Consider the following 14983-nt stretch of genomic DNA (forward strand, 5'->3'; position numbering starts at 1 on the left):
TTTTGTGTTTCTGAAACCTGTAAGTACTGGGGGGTCCTTACAATTTTTAAAGGGGTACTTTATAAAAAAGTTTGAGAAACACTGGTCTAAATCATCCCTGACAGGTGTCTGTCTAACCGGCTCTTCAATATCTCCAGTGATGGACATTCCACAAACTTCCCCAGGCAATTTATTCCAGTGTTTAAGCATCCTGACAGTGAAGCTTTTCCTAATGTCCAACCTAAACCTCCCTTGCTGCAATTTCAGCCCATTGCTTCTTGTCCTGTCCTCAGAGGCCAAGGAGAACAATTTTTCAGGCTCCTCCTGGTAACGCCCTTTTAGGTACTTGAATGTGTATCCCCATCTGTATCCGCAAAAAGGAACTGCCGACATGCACCTTGACCTCCGCGGATGTGGCTATAAAGCGGATAGCCGCCTATCTGCGTAAGCAGCCATATCCTCAAAAAACGACCTGCAGAAAAACTTCTGACCTGTCCGGGTGGTTAAACACTGGACTTCATCACCCGCTGTCAGGGATGTTCTAGACCAATGGTCCCCCACGCGGAGCCCACAGGCGCCATGGTGCCCGCCGGGGCATTTATGTGTGTCCACCTAGTGACCAGGGCTGGCTGGAGCCATTCTTGCATCTTGGGCCCCAGGCACTTGGTGACCTCTGGAGGACTCTGCCCGGCCCAGTGTTCTGTGAGGTCAGGGGCAGGCACGAAGTGGGAAATCCCTGGACAGTGAAGTCCATAACCGGCTTCACCTAGAGGTGCTGGAATTGGGGCTGGCAGGCGGGGCTGCTGTCCCCTGGGGTGGCTTCCATCCTCTTGGTTGCCACTTTGGTTCTGTGCCCCCCCTACACTTTCCAGCCCTCCCCTCCCCCCGCTTTACCCCCTGCATTTCAGCCCCCCCCCCCCTCCCTCCCCGCCTTTGCTCATCCCGCTGCAAAGCAGGGGAACCGGGCGGGCGCGTCTTGCGCCTCGCCAGGGCGCCGGGGGCCGCTTTGGGAAGGGCGGGCAGACCCTGCCCACCGCCCCAGCTGTCAGGCGGGACACAAAGCCGGTGGCGGGGCTCCCGGCGGGCAGCCAATGAGCGCGGGGCTTGCGGAGCGCCGCCCCGCCCCCGCCGAGCCGAGCCGAGCCGAGCCGGAGCGGTTCCTGGCGGGGATGGAGAGGGGCGCAGCGGCCGGGCCGGGAGCCAAGCGGCCGGGCGGAGCGCAGCGGGGCTGAGCGCTTCCATGGAGCGGGCGAGGGCGAAGGAGACGCGCAGGACTCGAGGTAGCGCAAGTTTTTCTTCCCCGTCCCGGGCTCGGGGGGGTCAGAGCCGGGGAGGGGGGGTCAGAGCCGGAGGGGGGGGGCCGTGCCAGCGCATGGGGGGAGGTTAAAGCCGGGGGGGGGGGCATGCCACCGCAGGGAGGACCTGTCTGCGCTTTGGGGAGCAGGGCGAGGGGAGCTTGGGGGAGCTTGGGGGTGGTGCAGATTCCTGGGGGTCCCCAGCCCCAGAGGAGAGAGAACTGGGGCGGGGGGGGGGGAGAGGAAATCTACGATGCCCCCCGGGTACCGTGCGCCGGGGTTTCGGTCCAGTGGCTGGAGGAGAGGGGTGTGGAAAGGTGGGATCGGACCGGGGGCAGGCGGTAGCTGGACAGACCAATGCACTTCTCTCCAGGCAGGGAGGTGGGAACGATGTGTGTGTGGGGGGGGGGGGGGGAGGAGTGCTGAGAGTGCAAAGTGTAAACCCTGCAGGGGATGGAAGCCCCTTCCAGGCAGGGGGTGCAGTAGCACCCCCCTCCCGCCCCCAGCGCCCCTGGTTCCAACTCCTGTGATTAGAGGGAAAGAGAGCACTCCGAGGACAGAGACCTAGAGGAATAAGATCCAGGCACTTAGCTCATGGGCTGGGGTTGCCTGACTCGATAGGCAACACACACGGTGCACACGCAGCACACCCCGTGCATCAGCAGTGCACCATCGACACAGCGCGGGCACAACACGCAGCAGCCAGTGTCGCCGACACACACATCGCACGCAACACTTCATGCCCCTTACACACTCTGGGCACATGTCTCTTGCGGCACTGCGCACGGCACAAGGCAGGCCCGCTGGAGAAGGCGTCCTGCCTCCCCAGCACTCTGGACACATGAAACAACACAACCGCTTCACCCAGGTTGTGCTCCGGGTGCGTTTCCGGTCCGGTTGCATCCTAGTGTGCACCCAGCCTCACTCACAGTGCCTATAGATTGCAACACCCGGGGCTCAGACTCAGAGACACCAGGATCACCAAAAAACAAAACCAACAAGCCAGGTATCACTCTTGCTCAATGTGAAACCATGATCTCTGGGCTGCCCAGCGCAGAATTGTCAAGACATGTGCATTGCTTAACACCGGTTACTCAGCGAGGGCTGCCTGTCTCACACTGCTCTGGAGTCGTGAAAAGTTCTTTGCTTGTGCAAGGGCCTCAAGGTCTCGTTTGGTTCAGGCGGAGGGCAGGGGAGGGAAACATCCGCTCTGCTAGGCTGGGAATCTCTGAAGATAAGAGCTAGCACTGCAGTGAGGACGCTTCCCTTGGCTGTTTCCAGCTCCATGCGGTGCTGAAGAACAGGGCTGAGCGCTTGCATAAGACATAAGTTGCTGTGGGAGAGAGAGAGAGAGCAGTGAGTGGGTGGGTCGCGTTCATGGAGAGGGAGAAGCGCAGTGTGACGGGGGAAAAGGGATTGTTGCTTGCGTGGGCGGATGTAGCCGTGGGCCTCTGTAGATGCTAGTGCCGTTAGGTGTGTGTGCGCGCGCACACCTGTGCATCCTGTGTGTGTGCTGCTGGGCGATCACCCCCACAGGAAATGTTCCCTCAATTGTGTCTGTCCACGTGCGAATTTTTCCATCCACGTGCGGAATAAGTTTATATGCACTGAGGCGTGCATGAATGTGCACCGCCAATAGAAACAAAACCCTTGCTGAGGGCACTCTGCCAAGCAGCTGGTCGGCGTTTGAATCTCTCCACGTGCGCCGCTTACAGCGAACGCTGCCCATGGGTCCTCTCGTCTTTTAGGGGTGTCCAGACAGCTGGGCGTCGGGGGAGGCAGCATCCCAGGCTCTCGCTGCTCCCTAGCCGGTTAGATGTTTGGAGGGTGCCCGCGGATGCAGACAGGATACGTGTGCAGGGGAAGGGGGGATTGCTCCTTTTTTACACTGGCTCACTAGTCTGCAATGTCAGTGGATTTTCCGTGCTCAGAATTTGCCCTCGGGGGGAACTATGGCATGTGTGTCTCTTCTAAACGTGGGGGTAAATTTGGCAGATGTTTAAAATTTGTAACATTTGAGTGGCAGGCCCCGTGTGGGCCAGGCTTCCTGTGTGCACAGCTCTGTCAATACACCTTCAGCCTGACCTACCAAGTCTAGATCATTAGCTCAGTGGATACTAACGCGTCATGTGACACGGGTATTTGCGTCCCAAATCCATACAACACTCTATTATTTTAGTCCTGACTCCCGCCCCCGTCCCTGCTCTGCTTTCCCCCTCCTCCTCGCTAGTCCGGGATCCCTTTGGACCAGAGAGTGCCCACTGAGACTGATTACACTTTTATTTTCCACGTGGAAAAGTAAATAAGTACTCAGCTGAGACCGGCAACCTCGTTGCCTTTGTGACTGGAGGCTTACTGGAACCTGGCTCAGACAGGGCGAAAAATCGGTGCGCGATCCCTTCTCTCTGAGCAGCCATGTGCGTCGTCCTCCGCTCCCTGCGCATTGTTCAAATGCAGCCAGCGAGGTTGTTTTTCTTGCTGCGGGATGTGGTGAGTAGGAGTGTGAGCAGATGTGATCTCGGCGGAGCACGCCACCTGGAACAAACGTTCTAATGAGGCTGCGCTGTCTGAATTCCTGGGTCTGGCACGCCAGACCCTGATTAAACACCTCGTCAGAGCAGAGCCTGCCAGGTTCGTGTCCAGGCAGCCGCAGCCTCGTGGCCCCCGTGTCCTCACACCCGCTCTCACCAGCACACCTGAATTCACACAGGCACACCCGCGTGCACTTGGCGTTGCACAAAGCTTCACAGTTTCACACGCACTTGCAGGGCTTAACGTTCAAAGAGGCGATATTCACAGAATCGGAGAACACTGGATCTGGAGAGGTCGTCAAGTCCAGTTACCTGCCCTCATGGCAGGACCAAGCACCATCTAGACCAGGTCTAGGCAAGATAGCAGCCCAGGGGCCAGATCCGCCCACCTAACGCTTTGATCGGCCCGCAGACGGCATCAGGCTGCTTTCTATTTACATCCTGCTGCCTGTGCTACTGAACTTCCAGGCGGCGGCTCAGGCAGCAGGATCCTATTGGCTCCTGGCTCCCGGTCGTGGCGCTACCCCGGCAGGGTCCAGAGCCGTGAGCCCTTTAAATAGCCGCACTTTAAAGGGCTCGCGTGTTGTGATCCTGCTGCTACCGCGTTGCCTGGCAGTAGGGCTCACGGCTCCGGTCAGGAGAGCGGTGCAACCGGGAGACTTTAAATAGCCACAGCAACTCCGGGCGTCTGCCAGGCAAGCCGATTGTGGTAGGACTGAGAGCCGCTTGCCCTTTGCTGTGTTTTTAATTCAAAGTCTCCAGTCTCAGGCAACTCTGGAGGGAGCTAGACCCTAGCCCCGCCCCTTCCTCCCTAGGCCCCGCCCCTTTTGGGGGTGGAGCCGACCCGTGGCTACATACCAAAATTCATTGAGTGGCCCCCCTGTGAAAATTATTGCCCACCCCTGATCTAAACCATCCCTGACAGATATCTTTCTAACCTGCTCTCAAATATCTCCAGAGATGGAGATTCCACAACTTCCCTGGGCAATTGATTCCAGTGCTTCACCACCCTGACAGGTGGGAAGTTTTTCCTAATGTCCAACCTAAACCTCCCCTGCTGTAATTTCAATCCCTTGTCCTACGCTTTGTCTACACTGCCGGCTTTTGCTGGAAGAGAGTATGCAAATGAAGCGCCGATTAGCATTTTGTCGCACTTCATTTGCATAATCTAGTTGAGCCGTTTTTGCACAAGGGGTTTTTGTGCAAAAACAAGCAGTGTGGATGTTTCCTTTTTGCACAAAAACCCCCTGTGCAAAAACGGCACGACTAGATTATGCAAATGAAGCGTGACAAAATGCTAATCAGCGCTTTATTTGCATCCTCTCTGCCAGCAGAAACCAGCAGTGTAGACATAGCCGTATCCTCGACATTATGCAAACCCTGCCATTTGGACTTCCGTCGGCGGATGCAAAATCACTGGTGCAACGAATTATGAGTGCAAAAAAAATCACTGGTGCACCGCATATTGGTGCCCTGAATTTGCACAAGCGAACGTGCACCCACACAACATGGGGTGGCCACACAAAACCTTTTGTCTCACACCCTGGTGCACAGCTACGTGCTCCGTCACAATCACAGCCACCACTGCTTGCTGAGTACACGCTGTACTGTGCCCTTCCTCCCTGCCAGTGCACTAGGGTTGGAGATGCCCAGCTGGGTCTGTAGCCGTTCCCTAGATGACACCCTCGCTTGGCACCACAGGCTGCTAAATCGGTCTTAATTCACTCCATTTCCACCCACCTCCTTAGTCATTCTTCACTGGCAGGCAGGGCTGGCAGGGAGGGGAAGGCAAACGCACATTCGATTCTCGCCGGAAAGAGAGGGTTCAAAAGCGACAGCCCTGAGAAGCCCTGTTGAGTGGGTGAGGGTGCCGGAGGTGGAGCTTTCTGTCCTGGGGGGAAGATCAGGGGGGCCTCCCCTCTGGAGAAGGGGGGCAAAGAGGGAGCCCCAGTGGCTGGCTCACTGGAGGGGAGAAAAAGCAAAGGTGCAGCAGGCTGGCAGCGCCGGGGCGCATGGGCATATGCCGCAGGCGCTCACGATGGTACCGAGACCGAAATTTCTCCCCTGAGGGCTGAGCTTTTTCTCTGTGCGTTTGCCAACCTTGCCAGACCCTTGAGGGTCTGAGGACGGGGCCTTCCACGGAGTGGGCAGATAGCTCCCACCCATGGAGGAGGTGCACACGGGACACCCCAGCGCCTGGGAGGGGGCGGCTGCCCACGCCGACCTTGAGCAGAGGCCCCCTGATGTCCGGCAGGAGACGTGTTTGGTCTCTGGAGGCCGTGCGAGGGGAGGGAGCAGCGTGTCGCACGTCGGCAAGAAGGGACGGTTCGTCCTGGCTGGGGTGAATCAGGGGGTGCTGGGAACAGACGGGACCTGGCATGAGCTCCCCCTGGCCGTGTCCATAGTGACGGCTCCTCAGACCCTCTCGGCACCATGCGCGCGTCGGTTAGAAACGGGCTTGATCCACAGCTCTCTGACCAGCCCTCGCTTCGGTCCAATCCAGGGCCACCTCCGAACCCCACGGCTCCCCACAGGGCGTGGCCAGCTCCGGGCCCCGCTCCAACCGACAAAACGATTCTCTCAGGGAGGCTGGCGGAGGTGCCCGGGGCACGGGGAGCCTGAGGGAATGAGAGCGGAGGTGGAGCCGGGGCAAGGTGAAGAGAAGAGACCGGAGGGAGTTGAGGGGAAAGAGCCGTGCGGGATTGGGGGGGAGCGCACAGTGGCCAGGGGAGCAGGAAGGAGGGATGATCCCGACCGAAGGGCTTGGGCTGCGCTAGAAGGGCGGGAGGGGACGAGACGCCTGCAGATCCAGAGGGTGCAGTAAGGGCGGAAAGGGAGCCATGGCAGCAGGAGGGGCTAGCTCCCCACCCCAGATGGGTGCTCGCTGCCTGAGCCCCCCCTCCCGCCGCTGTGGCTCGGCTGTGAGCTTTAGTGCTGGCCAGACGAGTGGGAGCACGGGGGTGTCTCCTGAGGCTGGAAACTTCCCCCTTCCCACTCCAGCGCTGGGACAGAGCCGGCCTCAGAGAAAATGGCGCCCTGGGGGAACTTGGGTTTTGGCCCCTGACCCCGGGGTGCATAGCTCCGCCCATTTCCCCTGGCACCCTGGGGCTCCCCGACCCCTGCTTCGCCTCCTGTGCCCCCTTTACCCCAACCCCTGCAGGGTGCCCCCTTGATACCACCCCCTGCTCTTTCCTCCCGCCTGTGCCCCCACCCCTGCGCGTCCGCCAGGCCCCGCCACACCGCCCCTGCTCACTGCCTCCCACCCCCTTCGACAAGCAGCACCCGTGCCGAGTTGCCCCTCACCCTCTGGCTACGGGCATGGTCCTAGTTTGCCCGTCCGTAAGGCCGGCCCGGCTCTAAGGCAGGGCCTGCGGTTGGAGCCAGGGGGTAGGCTCTAAATCAGACACCCAAGTGCCGGAACGGCTCCGGGGCCTGCTAGGTCACAGACCGGCGGCGGCTGCGCCCAGCTCTGATGGGGCCCTTGAAGAAGAAGCACAAAAGCAGCTGCCGGGGCCGAGCGGCGGAGGCCCTGCGATTGTGGCCTAGGCAGGCCGCTGGGCACGGCAGGGATGCAAAGTACCAGAACCAGCTGATCGCAGGATCCATTCCACATACCCACCTGCACATTCCCCCACCACAAGGGGGCGCACTAGAGAGGTAAAAAAATCGATACAATCCATAACCGTGTAACCGATAGAAACCTTGTCAGTGACAGGGTACCGTTTGACCTGGGGATGTACCAGTAGAGACAAGTGATAGAAATGTAGCCGTGTTAGTCTGGGGTAGTTGAAGCAAAATGCAGGACAATGTAGCACTTTAAAGACTAACAAGATGGTTTATTAGATGATGAGCTTTCGTGGGCCAGACCCACTTCCTCAGATCAAATAGTGGAAGAAAGTAGTCACAACCATATATACCAAAGGATACAATTTAAAAAAATGAACAAATATGAAAAGGACAAATCACATTGCAGAACAGAAGGAGGATGCGGGGGGGGGTGGGAAGGGGGAGGAAGGAAGGTAAGTGTCTGTGAATTGCTGATATTAAAGGTAGGGAGAGTGGGATGTTTGTGAGTTAATGGTATTACAGGTGATAATTGGGGAAACTGTCTTGATAATGGGTGAGAAAGTTCAAAGACTTGTTAAGTCCCTGGTGGTAAGTGTCGAATTTTAACATGAATGACAGTTCAGAGGATTCCCTTTCAAGTGCAGATGTAAAAGGTCTTTGTAGCAGAATGCAGGTGGCTAAGTCATTTAGAGAGTGTCCTTTCTGGTTAAAGTGGCAAGAAACTGTTTTCTCTTTGTGATCTTGTCTAATATCTGTTTTGTGGGCATTAATCCTTTGGCGAAGTGTCTGAGATGTTTGTCCAATGTACATAGCAGACGGACACTTTCGGCACATGATAGCGTAGATTATATTTCTGGATGCGCAGGAATATGTGTTCTTGATCTTATAACTCACTTGGTTAGGTCCAATAATGGTATCAGCAGAATGAATATGTGGACAAAGCTGGCAACGGGGTTTGTTGCAAGGGAAGGTACCAGGGTTGGTATTAGTGTGGTATGTCCTGTGGTGGTTGGTAAGAATCATCTTGAGGTTAGGTGGTTGTCTATAGGAGACTATGGGTCTGTCTCCCAGAGTCTCTTTGAGTATGGTATCCTGTTCCAATATAGGCTGTAGTTTCTTGATAATGTGTTGGACAGGTTTAAGTTGGGGGTTGTAGGTGATGACAAGTGGTGTTCTATTGTTGGTTTTCTTGGGTCTGTCTTGAAGTAGATGGTTTCTAGGTATTCGTCTGGCTCTTTCAATTTGCTTTTTTGTTTCTCTGGGTGGGTAGTTGAGATTTATAAATGCTTGGTAGAGATCCTGAAGCTTCTGGTCTCTGTCAGTGGGGTTAGAGCAGATGCGGTTGTATCGAAGGGCTTGGCTATAGACGATGGATCGTGTGGTGTGTTCTGGATGGGAGCTGGATGCATGTAGGTAACTGTATGAGTCAGTGGGTTTTCTGTAGAGAGTGGTGTCTAATTTTCCATTGTTGATTTGTACGGTGGTGTCCAGGAAGTGGATCTCTCGTGTAGAATGGTCCAGGCTGAGGTTGATGGTGGGGTGTAGGTTGTTGAAATCTCTGTGGAATATCTCCAGTGTTTCTTGGCCATGTGTCCAGATCATAAAGATGTCATCGATGTACCGTAGGTAGAGGAGGGGTGAAAGGGGACGGGAGTTGAGGAAACGTTGTTCTAGGTCAGCCATAAAGATGTTAGCATACTGTGGGGCCATGCGTGTACCCATGGCTGTGCCGCTGATCTGGAGGTATAAGTTGTTCTCAAACCGGAAATAATTGTGGGTGAGAACAAAGTTACATAGGTCTGCTATCAGGTTGGCAGTAGTGTCCTCTGGGATAGTGTTTCTAATTGCTTGTAATCCGTCTTCATGTGGGATGTTGAGACAAGGGAGGGAAGGATGATGGAGGGGTGCCTCTATGGATGTCCTTTGCTGGCTCCGCTCCCAGGGTGCCGGCTGCCCCCTGCTGCATGCTCTGCATCCGGCAGGCTCCTGGCGCGCATCAGCTCAGGAGCAGGCAGAGTTTAATCAGTCACAGAAACCGATGAGCATCCGTGTATTGGTTAACTGGTTAAGCTCTTACATCCTTACCCCGTTCCTGCCCTACGGTTGCCGGTGTCCGTGCATTCAGATACTCTGGTGGGGAGAGAGAGAGAAGGAAGGGCACAGGGAAGGATAGGGAAGGGCACCAGGACTGGGAGAACCGGGGGAGGCCCAATCAGCCTGTGTCTGTCAGAGGATCCAACCCAGCAGGGAGCATGTCTCTGTCCCAGGCGAGACACCCGCGAGTGCCTGGTGCCTGCCAGTAATCCCGAAACGTCGCTGCAGCGGGAGGGTGTAGAGGGGGAGCTGAGAACCCCGGCTGCCCCAGAACCGTAGCTGCCAGGATGCTGCCGGCTGCTCTATTGTCCCAGAACTCCATTTGGCCCGAGGGCTCCAGCAGATTGAGCTAATTAACCCCCGATTGTTCGCTTCCCTCCTCTCTTGGGGACCCTTTGCTTGTCCGGTGAGTGAGCGGGACGGGCTGACGTGGGGTTGTGCTCTGAAAGGAGGCGCAAGGGGCATGCAGAGAGACACAGTTCCCCAGACGCTCACCCCACGAGAACTGCCTGCCCCCATCCGCAGCTGGCAAAGCAAAGCTGATTTGCGAGCCGGGGTGGGTGCCGCTCCAACAGACCAGCCGATGGAAGACTTAGGTCCCCACAGCCCGCTTGGCTTTCCATGGAGCCCTGCTCTGGCTGGCTCGGGGGCACCAAACAGTCACTGAACCAGAGATGTTCCCGCAAAGCGTTTCACAAAGCGGCACAAATCACGTTTCCGCCCGCTCCAGCTGGGACTCAACAGGAGCCCGGGGACTTCAGGGTAGCTGAGGATTGAGCCCTGCTGGGAAACCCGAGCATTTCTTCCCACTGCCTGAGCGTTTATGCTGCTAATCTCTTCTGCGCCGTCGTGCGTTTCCCCTGGTTGGGAAGCCTTAAAAGTCACCAGCTGCCTAATTTATGTGACATGGCGTGTTGACCTTGCTGCTCTTGAGTTTGCCTCGGCGGGTTCCCTGAGCGACTCTTTGAAGGGGCGTAAACCATAAGAAAACCCCCGCTCTGGAAGTGCAGTGACGCAGGGCAGTCAAAGCAGAGCGCCACTGCTCCAGCTGCCTCCTTGCCCCTTGCAGCTCCCGTCTCGAGAGAAACCAGCCGCACAGAAGGAGTGAGCGAGATCTAAAAGTAGGGGTGGGGGTGGAGAGGCTGGGAAGAGTTTGGCGAGGCTGCATTTCCTAACCCGCGAGTGTTGTGTTGTTTGTATGGCTGTAGCACGATTCCAAGCAGCAGGGGGAACACAGGCACACAAGCCTAGGATATGAGACTTCCGAGGCTCCTCTCCTGAGCCGATTGCTTTGGGGAGGTAAGCATTTTTCTGGCTGGGGGCATTAGCCCTCGTTAGGTGTGAGCCAGAGCCCCCCGCTGGACTCTTACCTACCTCCTGCTTTCAGAGAACAAGGCATGTATGTGATCCTCTCATTTTACCTTGCCGTGCAATCATGCAAGCCCGTTTGCCATCAATGGAATTTTCTAAGGGGAGTTTATTGGGGCTTCGCAGATGCGAGAGGGATGAATTTGGCCGGCTGCCATATTGCATAAGCAAAGCAAACGATGTCATAGATTCTAATTTGGCATGCAAATTGCAAGGAACAGTTAGATCTTTAATTGACATTTAACAAGACATCAGTGGCAGCCGCCACAAAGCCAGCTACCGTACCAGTGGACATGCCTCTGTGAAATGTAAGTACCTGTATATTTAAAAAAAAACAATTCAATGATATCTCTGCATGCGGGTACCGACAGTCTTGTTTAAAAGTTAATTGAATATTCCTTGCAAGTTGGATGTGCATTTCTCTTCTCATGTAACGGCCTCCTTTCGGCAGCCAGGAATTAAAGGGGCGGATTTTACAATGGGCCAAGCTTCAGCAGACAGAAGGAGAAAAATACAAAAAGGCAACTGGATTTATCAGGTCTTTCCCGCCACTGCTGCTGCCTCTGAGACGGGTTGAATGGTGCAGGAGTGAGGGGGTGCAATACACACTCGAGAGCACTAGGAGGAGGGGGAGAGAACGAGGCAAACCACAAAATGGTGGACACCTCCCGAATCCAGTCCTTTTCTTCGCTCCAAATGCAGCAGTTGCCTTTGCTGGTGTTTCCAGAACAGCAGAATCACTTTGGCCCGATAATGTGGGCCGTGAGAACCAGCAAGAGAGGGATAGAAGGTATGGCCATTCCAGAGAGAAACTGTAAGTCTTGGGGGGCAGGAATGGCAGGAAGGAAACGCACCAGAGGAAAGCATCTGAGTCCTAGTTCTTCACGCGCAGGGGCGTGCGTTGCTTGTCTTTAGACTGCTTATGGTGTGCCACTGGAAATTCCCGAGGCAGATAGAGGGACTGTTTGGTTGCATTGATTGCAAGATGGCTAGCGAAGTATCAGACTGTAGGCGCAAGTCCTTGTGCCCAGGAAGAGAAGTCTGACACACACATCCAGGCGTACAGTGAGGCCTCTTTGCAGATATTCAATTGCACTGAGCATAGCTGAAAATTAATCCCCCCAGGGGACAGGTCTCCGGTTGAGGTAGGAGAGTTTGGAGTACTTTGGGATTGGCACGTTTTGCCTCCTGCTTTTGGTTTTGACTAAATCAGGAGAGGGGAGTTCCAACCCGGCCTGGCTGCATCCCACTTACCAAGCGGGTCCGTTAGTGGCTGGATCGCTAACGTTTCACAGCCTATTACTGCTGTCAGCTAACGGAGTTACTCCTTTAGCTCAGCTGGTGCAGGGCTGCGATGCACTCCTGTCGGGCTTTGGTCCAAACCCAGGTGATGAGCAATGTTCCCTCTCATCTTTTCCACCCATGTGCAGATTTTTGCCATCCATCTGCAGAAAATTTTTTTACGTGCGTCAAGGCATGTGGGAATGTGCACCACCAAAACCTAGGGCAGAAATAACTAACTTCCTTTGAGGATCAGCACGGGGGTGGGGGGGGAACCATCCGTGGGTTACAATCACATGTGTTGCCCATGAGATTCATGCAGCTTCAGTAGGTAACCAGGAAAGGGAGAAACCCTGATGGGGAGGGAGGAGGGAAGGAATTTTGTTTAAAGGAATGGATGAAGGTTCGAGGTTCTACCTGGGGAGAGGGGTCTCCGGTCATGTTGTCACTGTAAATCTCGGGGGGCAGGAATGACAGGAAGGGAATGCACCAGAAGAAGGCGTGCGTGAGTCCTAGTTCTTCAAGCGCAGGCACGGTTGCACAGTAGAAATTGGTGATGATCTAGCCTGGTGTGAACATCTTGGCCAAAATTGACCCGGAGACCAAGGGCTGAAGGAATCCACCAGGAGGGCTCGGCTGCTTTGTCTGCTAGGAAAGGTGGCTTGAGGGAAGACTCTCGTGCGAGGGCAGAAAGGGCGGCGAGCCAGGAGAGACGCTGTCGGGGTGAGGGGTGGCAGAAGGCGTGTGCCTCCCGGAATGGTAATGCAGCAATTGAGCTAAGTGAGTTGTGCAGGGGAATGGAAGAGCAGCAATGAAGGGAGGTGAAAGATCAAGGAGGCGGGAATCCCACACTTATCGCTGCCAACGGGAGAGAGGCCCAAGGAGCGACACTGAAAAGCTCTCCGTGCTACCCTCTCTTGGAGCGGGAATGTGGGGATTTCAGCCGAACGGTCCTGATCAGAAACCCTGCCGTCCCTTACCCCACACCCTTCCTGGCTCTCAAGGGAGCTAGTATCAGAGGCTACATCTACACTGCCCCCCTTTTTTCGGAAAAAGGTACGCAAATTGTGCTCTGCAATTTGCGTACCTTTCTCCTATTCTTTTTTCGGAAGAGGCTTTTCCGAAATGTGGCCCATCTACACTGGGCCAAATTTTGGAAAAACCTCCTCTTTCAGAAGAGCCCTTCTTCCTCATAAAACGAAGCACACGGGGCTTCCAAAAGAATTTCGGAAGAGCAGACACGTTCCCTGGATGCGTCAGACTTTTTCCGGGGTATCCCGGAAAAACTCCGTAGTCTAGACATAGCCTCAGTCACACGGTCCGTTTCCAAGCTCAGATTTGGGACTCGCGCCCTCTCTCGCACCCATCAGTCTGGTATTTAATCTCGGAACGGCCTTCGTTTTACTGAGGCGAGTTCTCCCCTGTGGGGAGGTGTTCCAGGGCAGACGTGTGGGGCCTGCCAAGACTAGTCCGGACCAAACATTAGCTGCCTTGAGTCAACGGGCAGGCAGCTAACAGGAGGGGAAAAAGCTCCACTGGAGGCAAACTCATTGACACCGGTGCTGGGCCAGTGATTCCGGTGGTTAGGAGGAGACCGAGGTAACGTCTGCCCTGAAAGGCCGTCCAAGGCCAATGCTTGTGTGTGGTTCAGAGACCCCGCTCCGAACGGGACTGATGGAGTCCTGCTTCCCCATGGGCTCCCGGCAGCCCTTTTATTAGCTCAGAAGCGGGAGAAAAGAGACGAGGAGGTTGCCACCAGAAGCCCATCTCCATGGCAACCCTGCCGCTCAACTTTCTAACTCTCCGTGGAAAGCTCCCTGGGTTCACAGCGCTAACGAGACAGTTCCTGGCAATGAAACGAAGGGCCTGGGGTCGCAGCCTTTCGCCACACTCGCGGGGGGGATTCCCGGTCCCAGATGGCGGATTTAATCGCCGACGGGAGAACTAGGAAGCCTTGTGTTTCTAAGGCCGCCCTGTCTAGCGGGTGGGTTGGAATTTGGGGACCCTAGGCCACGTGGCTGGTATTTCTGGCTCTGACACCGTATCATCCTTACACTGCTTAATACGTTCAGGCCCTTTGGATGCTGGTCTTACACACGGCTGGAGATGGGAAACCAAATCCATGCTTCATGGCATGAGCTGGTAGCCCTTTGGGGCTCAGAAAGGTATTTCTGCCCCCTCCTTCAGAGCCTCCCTTATCCTGCCTCCAGCTAGGCAGGAGGATTTGAACCCACCACCCTAGACTCCCCAGGCAAGTGCCCTATCCCTTAGGCCACGCTACCTAACCTGCAGCGCATCCCTTATCTGCCCTCTACCCAGGAGGCATGCAGGAATGGGTTCACCCCCTTTTCTGAGGTATTAGGGCTTGGCTCTTCCCAAAGACTGGCCTTGGAAGGGCCACAAGGAATGGAGATGTGCGCCAGGCGCTGTACACGCACTGAACAGAGACAGCCCTTCCCCTGCAGCCGCAACCCCAGCTCAGCGGTCCCGCTATGGAGAGGTTCGAGAGGCTGAGTAGAGCCGGGGCCTAGTCAGACCCTTTCAACCCTCTCTTGGGGTGTTGGTTCTCCCCCCCCCCCCGCCCGTCTTGGCGGATCATGTTTTATTGATTCAGAAATAGATGAGTGAAAAGGGCCTGGCGGAGATAAGTGAAAGCCGCGCGGCATTCAGCTGTCACCCACCTCGGCATCAGCTGTCAGCCCCACGCTGTTCCAGGACCCAAAAATAACCGGCGCTGGGTGTGCGAGGGCCCATTCACCCGCCTGCGGGAGAGCGAACGATCGCGGGGCATCTGTCAGCAAGGAGGGGGCGTGCCCAGGCTCTGTCTGCCTCGGGTACTCCGGCAGCACCGCGGCAGGGCCGGGTCCG

At 55.9% G+C, this 14983-nt stretch overlaps 1 protein-coding gene across 2 annotated transcripts in view; it reads left to right on the forward strand.

The window, feature by feature from the left end:
- The first annotated feature begins 1031 nt into the window (after positions 1–1031).
- The window catches only part of LZTS1 (leucine zipper tumor suppressor 1), a 46376-nt gene continuing 32424 nt past the window's right edge, over positions 1032–14983 (forward strand). Inside the window, exon 1 of one of the 2 annotated variants that reach the window (XM_075910947.1) lies at positions 1032–1259. The gene's annotated coding sequence lies outside the window, so the exon portion shown is untranslated. Of the gene's footprint in view, positions 1260–9250; positions 11143–14983 lie in introns of those variants that run through there. The other variant, XM_075910949.1, reaches the window with a different exon arrangement.

This window comes from Pelodiscus sinensis, chromosome 28 (assembly GCF_049634645.1).
Source record: "Pelodiscus sinensis isolate JC-2024 chromosome 28, ASM4963464v1, whole genome shotgun sequence".
NCBI lineage: Eukaryota > Metazoa > Chordata > Testudines > Trionychidae > Pelodiscus > Pelodiscus sinensis.